General features: G+C 44.2%; 1 long non-coding RNA gene across 9 annotated transcripts in view; it reads right to left on the bottom strand.

Annotated features, from left to right (window-relative positions):
- Window positions 1–18,135, bottom strand: part of LOC146396501 (uncharacterized) — a 111,934-nt gene that overhangs the window by 14,171 nt on the left and 79,628 nt on the right. For 3 of the 9 annotated variants that reach the window (XR_014826551.1, XR_014826548.1, XR_014826550.1), the window contains one exon: window positions 16,562–17,803. The exons of the other annotated variants lie outside the window; for them this stretch is intronic. This is a non-coding gene — a long non-coding RNA (uncharacterized LOC146396501). Of the gene's footprint in view, window positions 1–16,561; window positions 17,804–18,135 lie in introns of those variants that run through there. 9 annotated transcript variants of the gene reach the window in all.

The raw sequence follows: 18,135 nt of genomic DNA, 5'->3' as shown, positions 1-18,135 counted from the left end.
GGAACTCCCCTGTTATGCGGAATTTATAGAGCCATCCTAATAATATGAGATTCTTGTGAACCTTGATTTATCCTGGGGCCCCCTTAGGGAGATCTCCGAGGCCCCTGCCCCAGTGGGTATATAATTCCCTTTCCTAAGAAGCTGCTGGAGATAAAGAAAGAGGGCATTTTATAGAAAACCGGAGAGGAAACACCTCAAAGGGAAAACAATTTTTCAGTGACTCCCTGTGATTGTGGGAGTAAGTGCAAATGACAAGAGGTGGGCTGCCTCTCCAGACACAGGTGCTCACTCCTCCCCTACACTCACTCCATCACCACCACTCTCAGACGACACCACCAGCGGTAATTACTCTCCATGTGTGCAGCCCTGGCAGGGACACTGAAGGGTGATGAGTGGCCCATCCTCCCACACCACTGACATTGGAAGATTGCTCTTTGATTTATGTCTGCAGCCTTTGCTGGAGACCCAGGAGCCGTTTGCAGCTCTATCTAGTGGACTTGACACTGGCCCGGAGCTTTTATCACATTCACTCATCTCAGCACTTGACAGGCCAGGCTAGTGTGGCTGGGACTGTGGCTTCTCAGCAGAAGACAGATTAGGCATTTCAGAGAAAGCTGGGGACAATTCTTCTGTCTCTCCGGCCTGAGGAGGTCCCCTTCAGCTCACCACACGACAGCCTCTGGGGTCAATGCACCATGTGTGCCATCCACCATGTGTGCCCCGCCGACCTCAGTACAGAAAGGCTTGACATGGCAGAATCTTCTGGTTAATGCTTCTATCCTGACATCACTCACCTTAGGGAGGGGGAGCTTCGCAGTGTGCAACTAAGTGACATGGGTCCTGGTTTACAGGGGACACTCCTGGTTTGTGCCTGTGTAATTATCAACAGTGCCCCTCTTACTCTCAAAAGGGTCCTAGTTTGGATAGCTAATTATGTGGTCACTCTATCTATAGCCCACCTGCCTGTTTATTTAATGGTTCTTCCACAGAAGGTTAAAATGTCCTGGGCTTATGAAATAACACCTGCAGTCTATAAGAAATCAGCTGGTCTCACCCCATCCTTTCAAAACAGGACCGGACAAATCCAGTTGTATTTGGTGACTGTCTAAAGGATTCACATGGTTCTTTGCAAGTTGCCTGATGGAAGCTTTTTAATAAAGAGTTCTTATACCCAGTTAAATCTTTTTGCTGAATTATGACAATTCTAATTTAAATAGTTTTTCATCATTTTAAAAAAAAAACGTATTTTGATGGAGTTCTCGTCATGGCTCAGTGGTTAACGAATCCGACTAGGAATCATGAGGTTGTGGGTTTGATCCCTGGCCTGGCTCAGTGGGTTAAGGATCCAGCATTGCCATGAGCTGTGGTGTAGGTTGAAGATGCGGCTCAGATGCTGAGTTGCTGTGGCTCTGGTGTAGGCCGGCGGCTACAGGATACAGCTCCGATTAGACCGCTATCCTAGGAACCTCCATATGGCGCAGGCGCGGCCCTAAAAAGAAAAAAAAATAAAAAGAAAAAAAAGTATTTGAAATCAAATAAGTCATTATCTACATTTCCAAGCCAAGAACAGCAGATCCTTACCATTAGGCAATTATTAATTCTCATATTATGGTATGAGGCAGATGGATGGATGGATAGATAAATAGATGATACATTCAATCTGCAATGTTGCTTTTGTTCTTAAATTGACTTTACGTATATCTCATTCTGCCCTTGTAAACTACCTCTGAGGTAGATGATAGTACCATCTTTATGAAGAAATTGCAGGACTCACGTCAGGGGCACACCCAGATCAAGGTCACACAAGTTCACAGCAGAGCCAGGAGAAGAAAGCAGGCCTGCAAGCGAAGCCTCACTCCTTCCAGTCTCTGCGGGGTCCACACCCCACAGAGGGCCGTTGGTCCACGGTCAAACCAAATATGAGAGGTACTGAGCTACTTCTGAATGGTGTGGACAATCCTTCCTTGGGGACCTCCATTTTTAACCCTTAATTATGTTTGCTTTTCTTCCCACAAGCTTATTAAAGAAAGAACACCAAAACGAACTCAGGATTAGTCCTTCTTAATGAGATTTCCAGGGTACTTTGAAGAAGTGATCAACCAAAGCTATTTGCATAGCTCTGGATGATAAATCCTAAAGCAAATATTCTGTACTTTGTGATTATTAATGGGCTCAGCCCTTGGGGATGGTGGGGGGAGGGGCGGCGGCAGGGGACCGGCACGAGACAAAGATTTTTGCACTTACTTTGCAGTCAGTCTCCAAAACTGACCTCCTTTCAGTACTCTTATTTTTGAAATGTTCTGTCCAGGTACATCTCTTACATCTCTGAGACACTGGAGACAGTTCTCTCTGTGGCAGTCTTTCTTTTCTGAGGATGCTAAATGGGAATCTCTGTGAGTATTAAAGGCTGCTAGATACAGATAATTCTACAACTGAAGAGATAAGAAGTTGCTTTCTCAGTCCTTAATGTCTTAGCCCTGGTAAATCCAAGTAAGTTCCCTGCAGTGCTGTCCTGCTCTCACATACTGACTACAGGTGTCAGAAAGAATAGCCATTTACCTAGAGCCACACTTACACTAAGAGAAACATACCCAAGGACACCTTATTTCAAAAGTCCTCTAGCTTGTACTAGGCCCGTGGTTATCACACTGCTGCACCTGGAGAGACCATTAGAACAGCCGGCTGGACCACCTTCCTACCCCAACCCCAAGATTATTATTATTTTTTTTTTTTTTGTCTTTTTAGCTGTTTCTTGGGCCGCCCCCATGGCATATGGAGGTTCCCAGGCTAGGGGTCCAATCGGAGCTGTAGCCACTGGCCTACGCCACAACCACAGCAACGCGGGATCCGAGCTGCGTCTGCAACCTACACCACAGCTCAGGGCAACGCCGGATCGTTAACCCACTGAGCAAGGGCAGGGACTGAACCCGCAACCTCATGGTTCCTAGTCGGATTCGTTAACCACTGCGCCACGAGGGGAACTCCCCAAGATTCTTAATCATCCAATCTGGGGTGGGGCCCAAGAATTTCTAACAACTTTCTGGGCGGTGGGGATCCTGATGGTCTGGGATCCACTCTTTGGCTTCAATCAATAGTCTCAGCCTGTTAAAAATACTTTTTCAAGATGGTTTTGTGAATGTTGAGTGTAGTTAGAAGCCATGTGTTTATGTGAAAGTCATCTCTTAGAAATGCTAAAATCCCAACTCATTCAAAATCCAAACTGAGTGTAACTCTGTTCAATGACTATTTATAGCCAGAAGCAAGTTCCTCTTTTATTTTTATTATTATTATTATTATTTGTGTCTTTTTAGGGCTGCACCCACAGCATATGGAGGTTCCCAGGCTAGGGGCTGAATCGGAGCTGCAGATGCCGGCCTACACCACAGCCACAGGAACGCGGGATCCAAGCTGCGCCTGCAACCTTCACCCGCAATTCATGGCAAGGCCATATCCTTAACCCACTGAGTGAGGCCAGGGATTGAACCTACATCCTCATGGATTCTAGTCGGGTTCATTAACCACTGAGCCATGATGGGAACTCCACAAGTTCCTCTTTCAAAGCTCTTTTTTAAAAAAAAATTTTTTTATTGAAGTGTGGTTGACTTACGTTTCAGGTTTACAGAAAAGTGATTTAGTTATATATATATATATATATATATAATATGTGTATATATATTATATGTGTGTTATATATGTATGTGTGTTATACATATATGTGTATGCATATATGTGTATATATGCATATATATGTATACACACACATACATATATATATTCCTTTTCAAATTCTTTTTTTTTTCCTTTTTACAACCATACCTGTGGCATATCGAAGTTCCAGGGCTAGGGGTCGAATCGGAGCTGCAGCTGCCAGCCACAGCCACAGCAACACCAGATCTGAGCCACATCTGCAACCTATACCACTACTTGGGGCAATGCCAGATCCTTGACCCCACTGAGTGAGGCCAGGGATCGAACCTGCACCTTCATGGACACTGTGTCAAGTTCTTAACCTGCTGAGCCACAGTAGGAACTCTTCAAATTCTTTTCCATTATAGATTATACAAGATATTGAATATAGTTCCCTGTGCTATACAGTAGATCCTTATTGTTTATTTTATATGTAGACAAGTATATCTGTTAATCCCAAACTCCTAATTTTAAAGCTCCTTAAATCAAGATCACGGGGCTGGAAGACCAAGAACAGGCAGTATTGTGGTATTTGAGAAAAGTAATCACGTCCACTATATAGGTCAAGGCTTCCACCATTAAGTGCGTGGCACTGAGCAACACATCAATAATTTAGCTATTATCATTCCTTCCTCTGTGAGTGAATGTCATACCACTGTACCAGAAGATGGTACAGAATGGTTAAATAATTTACTTAACATTGTTTTTCAGTATATCAGCCTGTTTAGACCAGATCATCCTTTTTCTCGAGTTCTGTCTTAAGAAAAGAAACATTAATTTTCTTAGTGGTAAATACCTGACCGAGCTTATTTCACAAATGCTATGGAGAGGTGACTAAGCTACAGTTCCTCTCATCTTTGAAAAACATTGGAAGTTTAATTAAAAGTCTTTTTAAGTGTAACAGTATCTCACTATGTTCAACTCAGCTGAGTAACTTCCCTAGAAATAGCTGCAGAAAGTAAAGAAAAGCTGAATATTTCTGCCATGGTGGACGTATGGCTCTCTTGGGTTTATAACCTGCTTCTCATTGAAAATAAAATAGTGAGATCTTTTTTTAAAGGTTTTGTCCTCTGTCTTCAAAAAATAAAAGTTAACTGAGAATACTTTCTTTTTTCTTTTCACTACCTTCTAATGGAAGGCATGAGGAGTAAATCCTCCAAATTACCTTTTTCCCCAAGTATTTTTACAGGTGCCTGTGTGTGTGCAACTCAGGTGCATGAAGGAAAGTGTATGGTGGGGAAGAGCATTTTGCTTTACCCTGCTTGCTATTCAAATCTGTATCACCCAGCAAATGGCTTGTTATGTAATTTATAATGTGGTCATGTGCCAATCATCCAAACCACATGTGTTCAGATCTTGTGGAGAAAAAAAAAAATGCAGAGAGCTAAAATCCAGACAGTGCATCTCAAATCAAAAGGACACACTTCCGTCATCAGGTCTTCAAATTCCTGGTAAAGCTGGTAAGGACTGGGACCCAGAAGTCCTAACCAAGATTCCCCATCCTGCAAAGCAGGGACCGGAGGAGGTGGGCATGGTGGGGGTAAGGCTGGGAGAGACAAAAACAGCCAGGCTTTGTTTCCCTGAGGAAATTTTTTTAATGTCCTGGAGGAAGCAGCGGGAAAATGTGGCTGTGACTGAGATGTCACAGAAACAATCTCACAAAAGAAATGCTGCACTTGAGCAAGCAGCCGCTTGTCATTATCGTCTCCGGGGGAGCCAGGGACCAGGGTCAGACCCATGAGGTGGGCCTTGTCTGCAGAAGCGCCTTCTAAAGAATGGGAGCTCAAGCCAGCATTAAATAACTAGGCAGAGTCCCCAAAATGTTTAAAATAAAACAATCTTGAGGCCGATTCATCTGGATAATAAATGCCCCTGGATGTGGCTTAAAGGCCCTTTGATCGGGAGCGACAGGAAAGCCTTAAGCAGAGGAGGGCTAATGACCTCGTTCTGACATTCCTCAGCCATCCTCCGGCTGCCAGAAAACTGCCTGTGGGGTTGAGGCAGTGAGGTTTAAAATGGCCAGGGAGCAAGGCGGCAGGAAAACGGGCTGAAGGATGCTCTGCAGGAGCTGGGCTGCGGCCCCATGGCTTCCTAGGAAACTCCTCTCCTCTCTCAGCTGGTGAACTCTCCCTTGTCGCTAATGACCCTGATAAACTTCCTCAAAAATGAAGCCAGAGGATCGGATCAAGGTCATTCCTTTGGTGACTTGGTGATCTGAACCCCTTTCTCTTTGTGGTCAAGAGAAATGTGGGAGCAGCCAGGTCCTGCATCTCCCGGAAGGCTGTTTCTTACGAGGATCTTCTCCAAACCTGGGGAAAACTGTTTCAGGCAGCGAGACCATGCTGGTCTTTTTCTCTGAGGACTCAACACTCTCAGTTTAATTTGATCAATGTTTGCTGAGTACCAACACAAGTGAAGCTTCATGCTAAGACAAAAGGTCCACAGAGCAAGGAGAAAGATGCTGGTTAGCTCTCAAGAAATTATATTCTTGCCCTGGCTGCAGCCCTGTCTCCCCTTTGAAACTGGGCAAACCTTAAGTCCCTAATCTCCCCTGCACGAATGTGGTCCTGACGCAGTATGGTCATGAAGAGGGCTGGCAAACGAAAAGGAAAGGCGACACGTTCACACGTAACGCAAGTCTGTTCTCTGGCGACTTACAATTTAACGAAGTGATTCTTAGATATGGTGACCAGATCAATTTTGTCATATGAACCAGATCATTTTTCAGAGAGAAATAAGGTATTATTGATAAGGATGGAGGGAAAGCAGCTGGAAACCAAGCCTGGGGAAACCAGGACATGTGGTCATCCTCTTCTTAAAGATACTAACAAATGATCTGTAAATGAGATGAAACATTAAGCCTGAACCCACATAGCCAAACTTTAAGGGCTATTGGGCAGGAAAAAAACTTTCCCTCCAACCTAAGCTGTGGGAATGGGGGTAGGGGGGGAGAAGGGTGCTATGAGTCAAACTGATGAAAGACAGATTAGTAAGAGAAAAAAACAGATATAATTCTATACTTAAGCCCAGGAATTCACAAAGAAATGAAACTCAAAGAGGCAGTTAGAGTTTGGGATTTACATGCCATCTGAATAGGGGAGAGAGAGGGGCAGAGGGTCACTCCTGCAAGGAAAGTAAGTTCTTAGAAGGGGAGGAGGGAGAAGGGCTCTTAGGAAATACAAAGGGGCCTTAGGAGAACAGATGGGAGATATGGAGGTTTGTGACAACATCTGTTTGGGTGTGGTGCCAACTTCCTGTCTCCAAACGGAGAAGATTAGAGCTCTTCCTTGGGTGGGTAGGGGTTTATGAAAACAGTTCTTTTGGTAGGCTCTGCTTTCAGGCAGATATGAGGTTCTCAAACACCTTAGCTCAAAATAATTCTCTCGCTAAAGTGGCTTATTTAGGGGGTAGTCTACCAGGTCCCCCTTCACTGTTCACAAAATGGAAGTGGGCTTGAGTACTTTGATTTTCTTATTGGAAAGTTCTTTGAAATCACGTAGGTTGTGTGATTTCCTTTTGAATTTTTTTTTTTTTTTGCTTTTTAGGGCTGAACTTCAGCATATGGAGGTTCGAACACCAGGGGTCGAACTGGAGCCACAGCTTCCAGCCACAGCCACAGCCACAGCAAAGCTGGATCCTTAACCCACTGTGTGAGGTCAGGGATCGAACTTGCGTCCTCATGGATACTAGTTGGGTTCATTACCACTGAGCTACAACGGGAATTCCAGAAGCTTTTTATAAAACAAAATTATTTTACCCTATTGTAACTAGATTAAAGTATCTAGGCTATTCGCTGCTTGAAATGGCCCTAAGATCTATATTCATCAATTTATCAAAATAACATCATAATAGCCAGCTTAATTTTGAAAATATAAGTAAAAACTTACAAAGAAGGTGATTTTAAAGGGAAATATAGTACACTCCCCTGTTTTGATATGCATTGTATGTACTTAATTAACAAGAAGAGTAGATCTTAGAAAAGAATGGAATTATTAAATACCTCCCGCAATATTAAAAATTGCTATTTGGGGGTTTGTTTTACATGGACTGACAATAGAAGCACATTTTACTTGATAAATGAGGATTTTGGAAGGAGGCTGCTGTCAGACAATTTAGCAATAAAGCCAAATAGTAAGGAAGACATGAGGTTTTTATTGCTAATTTACTTCCTGGGTTTCTCATTGCACAGGGGGACCTCCCTTATCCAGGCGAAGTGATAAGGCCCGATGGACAGTCCTGACCAACACGTCCCATCTTCAGAATGTTCAATGACACTGCACCCCCAGACAAATGGAATTGGGGAAAAGTTTCCATGAAATGAAGCTATTTTCTGCAGGGTTTTGTTCCTGACAAGCTATACTGCAGCTCCAGCAAAAAATGAGGAGAAAATAAATCATCCGGTTTAGAACCAAATCAACCAACCAAACAGACACAGCAACAGAAAACAGACACAGGCTCCTAAATGCTACTCCAGCAGCAGACCTATGAGGTCAGAGACCAGTTCATCCAAAATATATATACATTGGGAGTTCCTGTGGCTCAGCAGGTTAAGAATCCAACTAGTATCTATGAGAATGTGGATTCAATCCAATCCATGGCATCACTCAGTGGGTCAAAGGATCTGGATGGCCCTGAGCTGTGATATAGGTTGCAGATGCAACTCGGATTCCACATTGCTGTGGCTGTGGAATAGGCCGGAAGCTGCAGCTCCAATTCCACCCCTAGCCTGGGACCCTCCATATGCCACAGGTGCAGCCCTAAAAAGACTCTCTATGTGTGTATGTGTGTGTATGTGTGTGTGTGTGTGTGTGTATACATTGGACACTTAAAATTGTGCTGGGTGGATGGCGAAATGCCTACTTCCCTGTTCTCCCCTCAATATTTCCCATGTTTCAACCTTGAAAATGGGGTGCAGAGAGAAAGAGAGGGAGAGACGGAAGGAGGGAGAAAAGCGCTATGAACGGAAGCACATACTCTAAAGCATAAGAAATATACCTTCACCAGGCATTTTGATTGATATGGTGAGTTGTTTTATAATTGCTGCTCCGGGGGGCGGGGGGGAGGGGAATCAGGGACAATGAAAATATAGCCCATGAGGCAGTGGATGGGAAAAAGGTCTCCACAGAAGAGCATGGTGCCTGACCCACAACTCTCAGGGCCCTGATTTGCCCCCTCTTGCCCACCTGCAGCTCCCCCGTCAGAAGAAGCACCGGTCAGAGGAGGTCGGTCCCCTTTTCCAGCTCCCACTGACCTGTTTATCCCTTTCTAAATGGACATAGTAATGATATTTGCTAGGGGGTGTCAGTAGTTAGAGAAAGGAACCTGAGAAAAAGAAAAAAAGATCCAACACAGGCTGAGATGCATACAAATTATATATGGAGTTCCTGTTTATTGGTGGTAAAGATGGGTAACACATTAGACTGAGCCCCTTGGGGGAGCTATTTATCCTGATGGTCTGGACCTCAGTACCGAAGAGGCAGGAGGGGTCCACTGCGGGAGAGCACACGGCTTCCTCAGTTAAGGGAAGAGCACTGACCTCGCCAGGTGAGCCCTGGGGCTCCAGGAGCTGAGGGAGCCACGTAGGTGTGTTTACCTGAAAAACTCACATCTATCCATCTTTAAGCCTGAATCTGTGATCTGAAAGCTTTCCAAGGTAGGGACATTGATGTCTGAAATGAATCAAGCAACAAGAAATGCACAAAACTGAGAAAGGAAGCAATTTCAAGGCAAACATTGGGCTACAGCACAGTCCCAAGAGGCTTCTGAAGCCACTGAAGAAGGTTTACTGACTGTTCTTGACCTGCAAAGTTTACTTCTTCTTGTTCCTGCTGCTCAGTCACACAAATGGAAAATAATCCAAAGCTATGGATGTGGGAATTACTTTGCTGATAGTGACTGCTTTAACTTGACGGGAACTCTTATTCTTAGGCGTCTTCCAAACACATTGTATCTGACCAACTGTGCTTCCTCTCTAAAGCATCACAAGGGGAACCAGGCTTACTATACGTGGAGCAAAGCTGTCTGGGTTTTTGTTTCTAATTCCCAAGGTCACCAGCAATAATTTTACTGTAGTTAAACCTGGCTATTAATTAGCAGTATAACAATGGGTAAAATGACCTAATATCTATAACAGGGTATTCATTCCTAAATTGTGCTGTATTGGAAAGTTCGTTTTAATGGATGTTGCAAGGCAGAGATATTGAATAATAGCTCCTGAGCTGAGGAGGAACTTTAGAACTGAAAACCAAAGCATGCAACTTCGCAACTCCGTAAAATGCAATTATGACATTTATCATGGGTCCTTTCATACAGGCAGGATCTGGGGACAGTGACCCGGAGGCATTCACAGCTGCATCAATGACGGGGGTACAGGAGGACTTAAAGGGGCCAAAGCTAAAAATAGAATCTGACCACGAGGGAGAAGCCTGTCCTCACAGTTGGGAACTAGAAGCATTTACTCCCTCCCTCCCTCCCACCCCACTCCCACCCCACTCCGGGCATTCTTCCAGTTTTTTACATCCGATGGAGGCCAGGGTAGGGGCTGACCAGGAGCTCATCTGACTTGCGCATGTCCTTTGTGAACTAGGCTAAACCTTGGTACCCCAGAAAGAGTTGGGGGGAGGCCTGCAGGCCTGAGACGGAGTTAAGAAAATGGAGTCATTGTGGTTCAGCCACACAGGGGAAAATCCTGTGATTTTCAGATAAAAATAAACTAAGAAAGGGATCCAGGTTATGCTGTAAAGAATTTAACCCGAAGAGTCTGGTAAAATACCCTGGTTTGGACATTTGGAATAAGGCTGATCCCTGGCAACATTGACTGAACACAGTATCTGTATCCACACATCACTCAAAAATGAGATGATGGGGTGGAGGGCACTCTGAGATATTACAAGTGGCTGGCAATGTATTAATTCCATCGCTATTGAGTCATTCATCCATCAAACATTTATTGAGCACTGAATCGCAGACACTAATCATACAAGTTCTCAAAAATTTATAACAGTGTTTCATGGCAAAGACTTCTTCTATGAAACTGTTTCCATAATTGAATTCACAGGGAGGCTGGTCAAATATTCTGTAAACCTTGCCAGCAGGCTGAAAATCTGCTTATTGGATTACAAAACCACAGCCAGATCTAATGTTTAAAGGAAAACCATTCTTAGCAGTAATTCTACTCTCCTTTACTATTGTTTTTAATAGAGGACCGGAGAGTCCTCAAAGAATAGGATAAAAAGAAAAGATGACAGGGAGTGCTTTTGAGGTCTTCAAATTTTATAAAATAAAAATACATGTTATCTTCAATCTAAGGAAGGAAACTAGAAACGACAGTTCCCTGGCAACACAAAACATCTTTCCTTCCTTTTCCTAAATATCCCCCTTCTGGCCAGGGAGCAGGAGAAAGGCAGCAGTTCTCAACTCCTTACTGGGTCTACTAAGGTACCTTGATAAGGCAGGTCTCAATTAATTTATTAATAACATGTAAAGCTCCAAAGTTTCTAAATTTTTTTAGTCTTCTGGTTTTTTTTTTTTTTTTTTAGGGCTACACCTTTGGCTTATGGAGGTTGCCAGGCTAGGGGTCTAATCGGAGCTACAGCTGCTGGCCTACACCAGAACCACAGCAATGCCAGATCGGAAAGAATCTGCGACCCACACCACATCTCACAGCAATGCTGGATCCCCAACCCGCTGAGTGAGGCCCACAGTCTCATGGTTCCCAGTTGGACTCATCTCCACCGTGCCACAATGGGAACGCACAAAGTTTCTAAATTTTTTATTACTTTAAAGGAATCTGAATTTTCTCCTTAAAAGAACATATTTCTCGACAGCATGGGAAATGGGTATAATTCCCCCTGAGAATTGGGGATACTCTGGTTCTGACTTGTAGGGATACCTGGGCGTGCGAAGGCTGTCCATCCTTGTCACATCAGCACAGAGACTAGAGCAGATGCCTTGTGGATTTCCTCCTGAATTTGTCACCCAACCCTTTAGTTCTTGGGACTTGTGGTCATTCCTGGTAGAGGAGAAAGGCCGGGTAAGGGCTTTCCCTCCCCGGAAAGTTTTTTTTTTCTTTTTCTTTTTACAGCTGATCTGCAGTATATGGAAGTTCCTAGGCTAGGGGTCAAAGCTGCCTACCACCAGCCTATGCCACAGCCACAGCCACAGCAACACCGGCTCTGAGCTGCATCTGTGACCCACACCACAACTTACAGCAACGCCGGATCCTTAACCCATTGAACGAGGCCAGGGATCAAACCCGAGTTCTCAGGGACACAGTGTTGGGTTCCTAACCCACTGAGCCACAACGGGAACTCCAGCCCAGGGGAAAGTTTTGAGAAAACAGGGCAGAGCCTACTGAAAACACAGGGCCGTTCATTCTGCCCCTAGATGTTGATAAAAAGCAAACCAGCCAAGAACAAAGTTTAATCTATTCGGCAAACACTTCTGAAAAAGCCAAACTCAAGCTCTTAATTATCCAACGTTAACTAACGACAGGGGAAGTCCTGCTAGCAACACTCAGCAGGCTTCCATTTTTCATACACTGGGTTTCAAATTTCTTTCACCAGAAATGTAGGATAAGCATGTCAAACAGCTCACTGATATTTTCCAAGCTGGCAGGAAATGTTCCGGCTGTACCAGCCACTGGAAAGGGGAGAGACTATTATCTCAATTGTCAGTGTTTACCCATCCAGTAAGTAAAAAGCCTGGGCCAATATTTATAGGCAGTTAAACGGTGTTGTACTTGATAAATACCGTGTGGCTGCCTTAGAGCAAAACAAAGGACACTGCTGGATAACAAGACAGCTGCAAAAATTAACAGTAGACCAGGGAGGAGGCTGGAGTTTCAGGATCATGGAATCTTTCCCCTCTACCCCTGCAAGAGAGATACCTGTTATAAAAGAGGGATGGTGTAAAAGAGCAGTGAGCTACTGCAGACAGATTTAAAGCACCTACAATCATTTTTTAAGATAAGTAACACTGCCTGAAGTTGAGCTCAGTAAGATAACTGAAAACTACATTCCACTTTATCATTCGAGATTCACAGCCTAAGGGAAAAAGCTGAACAAAATACAAACTGCACCTGAATTTTGTACCAAAGCTATGCAATTAAACTTCCCATTAGCAGAAGCCAACTTGGTATAAAAAGGGATTTTAAAGAAGGATGTTGGCCCGCGCAATAGCAGAATTCAATGGGTTAGAATGTGGATCTTCTAAAAAGCTCAGAGCTGCTTTTTGCAACCATTTATAAAATTCTTGCCAGAAGCAAGAAAAATAGCTATGCTAATCATACAATTTCCAATTGGGCTAAAACTAAAGGAAGTTAAAAGAAAATCGCAAATCTGACTCCCAGGGCAGAGGGACTGACACGTGAAGAGAGATGATTAAAGGAGTCTCAAACGCCCAGCTCTGAGGAGTAGCAGCCCAGAGGAAATGTGACTGTCATTGGAAAGTGTCCACAGAGTGTAAACAACTGTCAGAGTCATTCCTGAGCTGAAGAGAGGGAAGACTTTGGGGTGAAATTAAGGACAGAGAAATTTAAACTTAATGTCTCTGCTGAAAAGAGCTGCCAAATAGTGAGGCGTGCCCCCCACCCCCGGAGGGAACCATGCTCCCGAAAGGCACCCAGAGACCAGGCACATCTCCAGCCCTTTGTATGGGCAAGCCCTGCGGAAAAGAGTAGGACGCCTTTGTGGAGAGTAACTAAGATTCCTCTCAGAGGAGGCAAAAGTCTCTGGTGGGAATTGACACTGGGCACTAGTTGGAGAGGAAGTGAGGGAGAGAGGTGGGTGGCTGGCAGGCAGAGAAGAGGAGGAAACACCACTGTCATGCATAGACCCTGCAGAGACACAGCCGAGGACCCGCCCGCAGCACAGGCCCCAGCAGAGGCTCTGCTGGGAGCTCTCAGGCGTCTTTCCAGCTCCTGAATAGGCTCCATCTCTCCTTGCAGAAAAGCCTCAAAACTTGGAGCCAAACTACCGTGTGAATTGTGTCCTTAAGATGAGAAGTGACTCTCTAAAAACCGTAGAGAGCGAGTCTTGGTAATATTCCCTATGCTGAACTGAGAGGAATGGCTCAGAATACAAGCTTGGCATCAAGCAGATCTGGGCTCAGATTTCAGTTCTGCTATTTACTGTGTGACCCTAGGCCCGTGTGAGGACAACTTTTCCACGACCCAAACTCCCAGCTGAAGATGGAGTAATAATACAGACCTCTGGCAGCCAGCGTCCTTGGATGCAAGAACTGCGCTGGAAAACTGAAGCTGGAAAGGCATTTTGGGGACGGATATTAGAGAGCTTAGAGAACCAAGGAGAGAAGGGCTGTTACAAGGTCCCCTCCATCTGCTTCTGGCTCAGGCAAGCCTGAGGTTCAGAGCATCCCGTCAGGCTGAGAACATCTCCTTATCAAAGGACTCGTAGGGAACCCTCATGAAGACAAGTATGCTGGGTCAGTTATGAAGTAGATTTTAGAAGCTAGTAAAGATGGACTAGCTTAGGTATCTGAAGCAGTTGGTCCAGAGCCTGACATGGAGGAAATACCCTAAAACCCAAGTCATCATTGTTGCTAAAGTACATTTTTACATAAGAGCCAATATGTTTGGTCAAGCAAATGAAATCAAATACAAATTTTTCTTGAGTCTCTGTACTTAATAAATAAGAGTATTCAATAAATACATTAATGGGTACATACTTAGCATCCTATTAGCATTGAAGGTATGCCTTCTTTTTTTTTTCTTTTTTTCGCTTTTTAGGGCCTCAAGAGCAGCATATGGAAGTTCCCAGGCTAGAGGTCAAATTGGAGCTGCAGCCGCTGCCTCCTGCCATAGCCACAGCAATGCCAGATCCAAGCCTCGTCTGTGAGCTGCACCATAGCTCACAGCAATGCTGGATCCTTAACCCACTGAGTAAAGCCAGGGATTGAATCCATTTCCTCATGGATACTAGTTGGGTTCGTTACAGCTGAGCCACAATGGGAACTCCCAAAGATATGCATTTTAAACACTAATACACACACTTTAAGGGGGAAATAGTTCAGATCTGTGATATCAAATAAGATGAGAAAATTCTAAGCATTTCTGTAAACAAATACTTTCTGCAAAGATCCTTTTTGTAGAAAAATTACTAATCTAGTCTAACAGGCCACAGGGCTCCTATGTTTTTTCTGACAAATCACTACACTTGCTGCAACCGTATACATTTAGCAGATCCCAACCATGGCGTTGAGAGAGGAAGCTGTGGGCCGAGTTCACAAGGCGACCCCTTGTAGAGTCAGCTGGATGGAGGGCTGGTCTGCAAAGCCTCCCCTCTCTGATAGTGCCATCAGGCTGCTACATCTCTGGATCTTTGCCACCAGATCCTCCCTTCTCAAATGCAAAGACAACTACCAGGGGGAAAAAAGAGCACAGGAGCCATCTGCTGAAACTCAGAAACCCAAAGGTGAGAGACTGCTTGTTACACCTCCTCCCACACCATGTATTCTAGAATGAATTTCTGAGCGTCACTTATGGCGAAGGTGTTATTTAATCACAATTTCCCCTCCAACGATCACTTTTAAAATAACTGAATGCTTAATGAATTCTCCAGAGGAATCTCAAATACGCAGTTTCTGAATTGATTAAAAAAGAGTAAAAAATTTGCAGTTTTCTCTCTAGCTCTAATCTCACTGAATTCAAACAAAATGCCCCAAAATGCTAACGGCTGCACAATCTAAAGGGTATTTGAAGGTAGAGTTGAAAGTTAACTACATGTAGAGAACCACAGACAGAGATGTCTGGACAGCCTGTTTTTCACAAGTAAGCTATTTCTAAATTTCATCACAATTTTTTTGTGAGGCTATATCATCATGCATCTGATTTTATTTTTTATTTTTAGTCTTTTGTCTTTTTAGGGCTGCACCCGCAGCATATGGAGGTTCCCAGGCTAGGGGTCCAATCAGAGCTACGGCTGCCAGCCTATACCACAACCATAGCAACGTAGCATCCAAGCTGAGTTTGAGACCTACACTATAGCTCATGACAACGCTGGATCCTTAACCCACTGATTGAGGTTAGGGATCGAACCTGCATCCTCATGGGTACTAGTTGGGTTCATTAACCACTGAGCCACAACAAGGACTCCTCGTCATGCATTTGAAAATGGTAGTTCATGAGTTCCCTAGTGGCTCAGCTGGTTAAGGATCCTACTGCTGAGGCTCTGGTTACAGCTATGGTATGGGTTTGATCCCTGGCCCATCAGGAACTTCCTCACTCCTTGGGTGCAGCTAAAAAAAAAAAAGAAAGGAAGGAAGGAAGGAAGGAAGGAAGGAAGGAAGGAAGGAAGGAAGGAAGAAAGAAAGAAAGAAAGAAAGAAAGAAAGAAAGAAAGAAAGAAAGAAAGAAAGAAAGAAAGAAAGAAAGAAAGAAAAGAAAGAAAGAAAGAAAATGGTAGTTCACAGTGAAATTTTCAAAAGCTACATGGAGATATTTTTAATGGGTTTTGTTTAACTTCAGTGATAAAAATTCTACAGAAGAAAAAGAAAAACGGTACCCTGGCTCTCACCAACTGCAACTGAGCAATTTGACAAAGAATTATGAAACCAATATCTTGGCTGAGAAAGAGTGGGCAGCTCCAGGCTGATTACTTATCAAACCAGAATGACAAGAATTAGGGTATATTCAGGATCATCATGAGAACACTTCACATGTCTCGAGGCAACAGAATCGCCTCTCTTCAGGTATGAGTCCTGCTTGTTACAAGAAGTTACAAGACAGCTGACCCTTTGAGATACCTTGATGATGATGGGAAGGGTAGTATAGGAGAAAGCGAGGAGAAGAATTATTACACAAAGGGAAATTAAGGCAATAGTTTTCACAAATCTTCATCAAAATAGGAGCAGGGAAGGAGAGTGTACATACGTATATATTTATTTTCATATATACATATATGTATAACTGGGTCACTTTGCTGTACAGCAGAAATTGACAGAACATTGTAAATCAACCATAATAAAATTTTTTAAAAAAAAAAACGAACATTTTCAGAGTTCCTACTGTGGTACAGTGGGTTAAGAATCCAACTGCAGGGGCTCGGATCACTGCAAAGGTGTGGGTTTGATCTCTGGCCCAGTGCAGTGGGTCAAAGGATCTGGCGTTGCAATAGCTGCAGTGTAGTTCGGAGTTGTGGCTTGGATTCGATCCCTGGCCCTGGAATGTCCATATGTCTTGGGTGTGGACATTAAAAAACAAAAAAACAGACAAAAAAACCTAACATTCTCATACAAATGTTTGAATAATTGGAAATGTTAGACTGACTGTCCTAAAAGTAAAGTAATGGCAGACCAGTCTTTCACTATACAGCGAACATCGCAAATTCACTCATATTCCAAACTTGTTCATCCCAAACTGTGTGAACCAGCAAGAAAGTTTTATTTTGCTTCAAATTTCTTGGAAGAGAACTAAAACTAGCCTGGCTCCATAGCTGCCTGGCTTCTCCTGTTTGATGCAACCCAGTGGGAGGTGGCACCCAGTGGGGCAGCAGGCAGGGAAGGGTCCAGGAGCAGCTGAAGTGTCAGAGGCCAAGCAGGTTACTGAGGAAATCAATTCCCCGGTGAGGATAAAAGCAGCAAAAGCAAAAGGAAGAAAGCAGACCCACCAAAAGAAGGGGCCAATTTTAAGTGCAAGAATAATAAAAACAGGTGCATGCGGTCAGGTTCAGGGGCTAAGAGCGAGATTTTAAAAAGGGGAAGGGAGCCAGGAACCACAGATAGAAACAGCTGGTAAGGCAGTTTTAAACTCGCCAACAGAAATTCTTCACCGTGCAGGGGGCTGGGGGCTGGATAACTGGGGCAAAGGAGCAAAACTGGACTGGATGATGTAAATGCTCATTAAATAAACTGCCTGTTATTGTTCCCTGGGAGGAACCTGCAAAATACCTGTCATTTTGTTTACTCCCCAAACGCTGCTTAGGAATTCAAGGTCAGGTTAAAATTTGCATTTTCCTTCCCTAAAGCAGATGGAAGGGCAGGTTCTTCAGGCTGTGCTCCGGAATGCAGCTCGTTCCGAAGTCCTGCTGGCCTGGCGAGTTTCCAGGAGAGACCAGCAGAGCAGGCATTTGTCATGCAAAGAACAAAGACTGAAGAAGATCCTGGGAAGGAACAGGGAGAGCACAAATCAGGCCACGTGGCAACCGTCCTGGCTGCGGGGGAAGCCCTGGCAGCACTGGGATGAGGGTGAGTCACTGTGAATGCAGGGGGTGGTGTCACGAGAAGGGGGGGAAAAAGACACAGAGCAGCAGGGTATGCCAACAGTGACCACAGCCACTGAGGCCAGGCCAGCTCAGGATGGATGCAGGAAAGGGCTGCCTGGAACACACACAGATGCAGAGTTCAGAAGGCATAAGGAAAAAGAGCATCTTTCATAACTACACTTTAGAGTCACAAAGAAATGATCTCTGCTGTAATGCCATCTTCTCTCTTT

Source organism: Sus scrofa, chromosome 14 (assembly GCF_054392235.1).
Source record: "Sus scrofa isolate SSC_HxYL_T2T_F1_AM1 chromosome 14, Sscrofa_HxYL_maternal_Yorkshire_Landrace_v2.0, whole genome shotgun sequence".
NCBI lineage: Eukaryota > Metazoa > Chordata > Mammalia > Artiodactyla > Suidae > Sus > Sus scrofa.
Note: the sequence above shows the minus strand (reverse complement) of the source record. Positions and strands in the feature narration are given on the sequence as shown.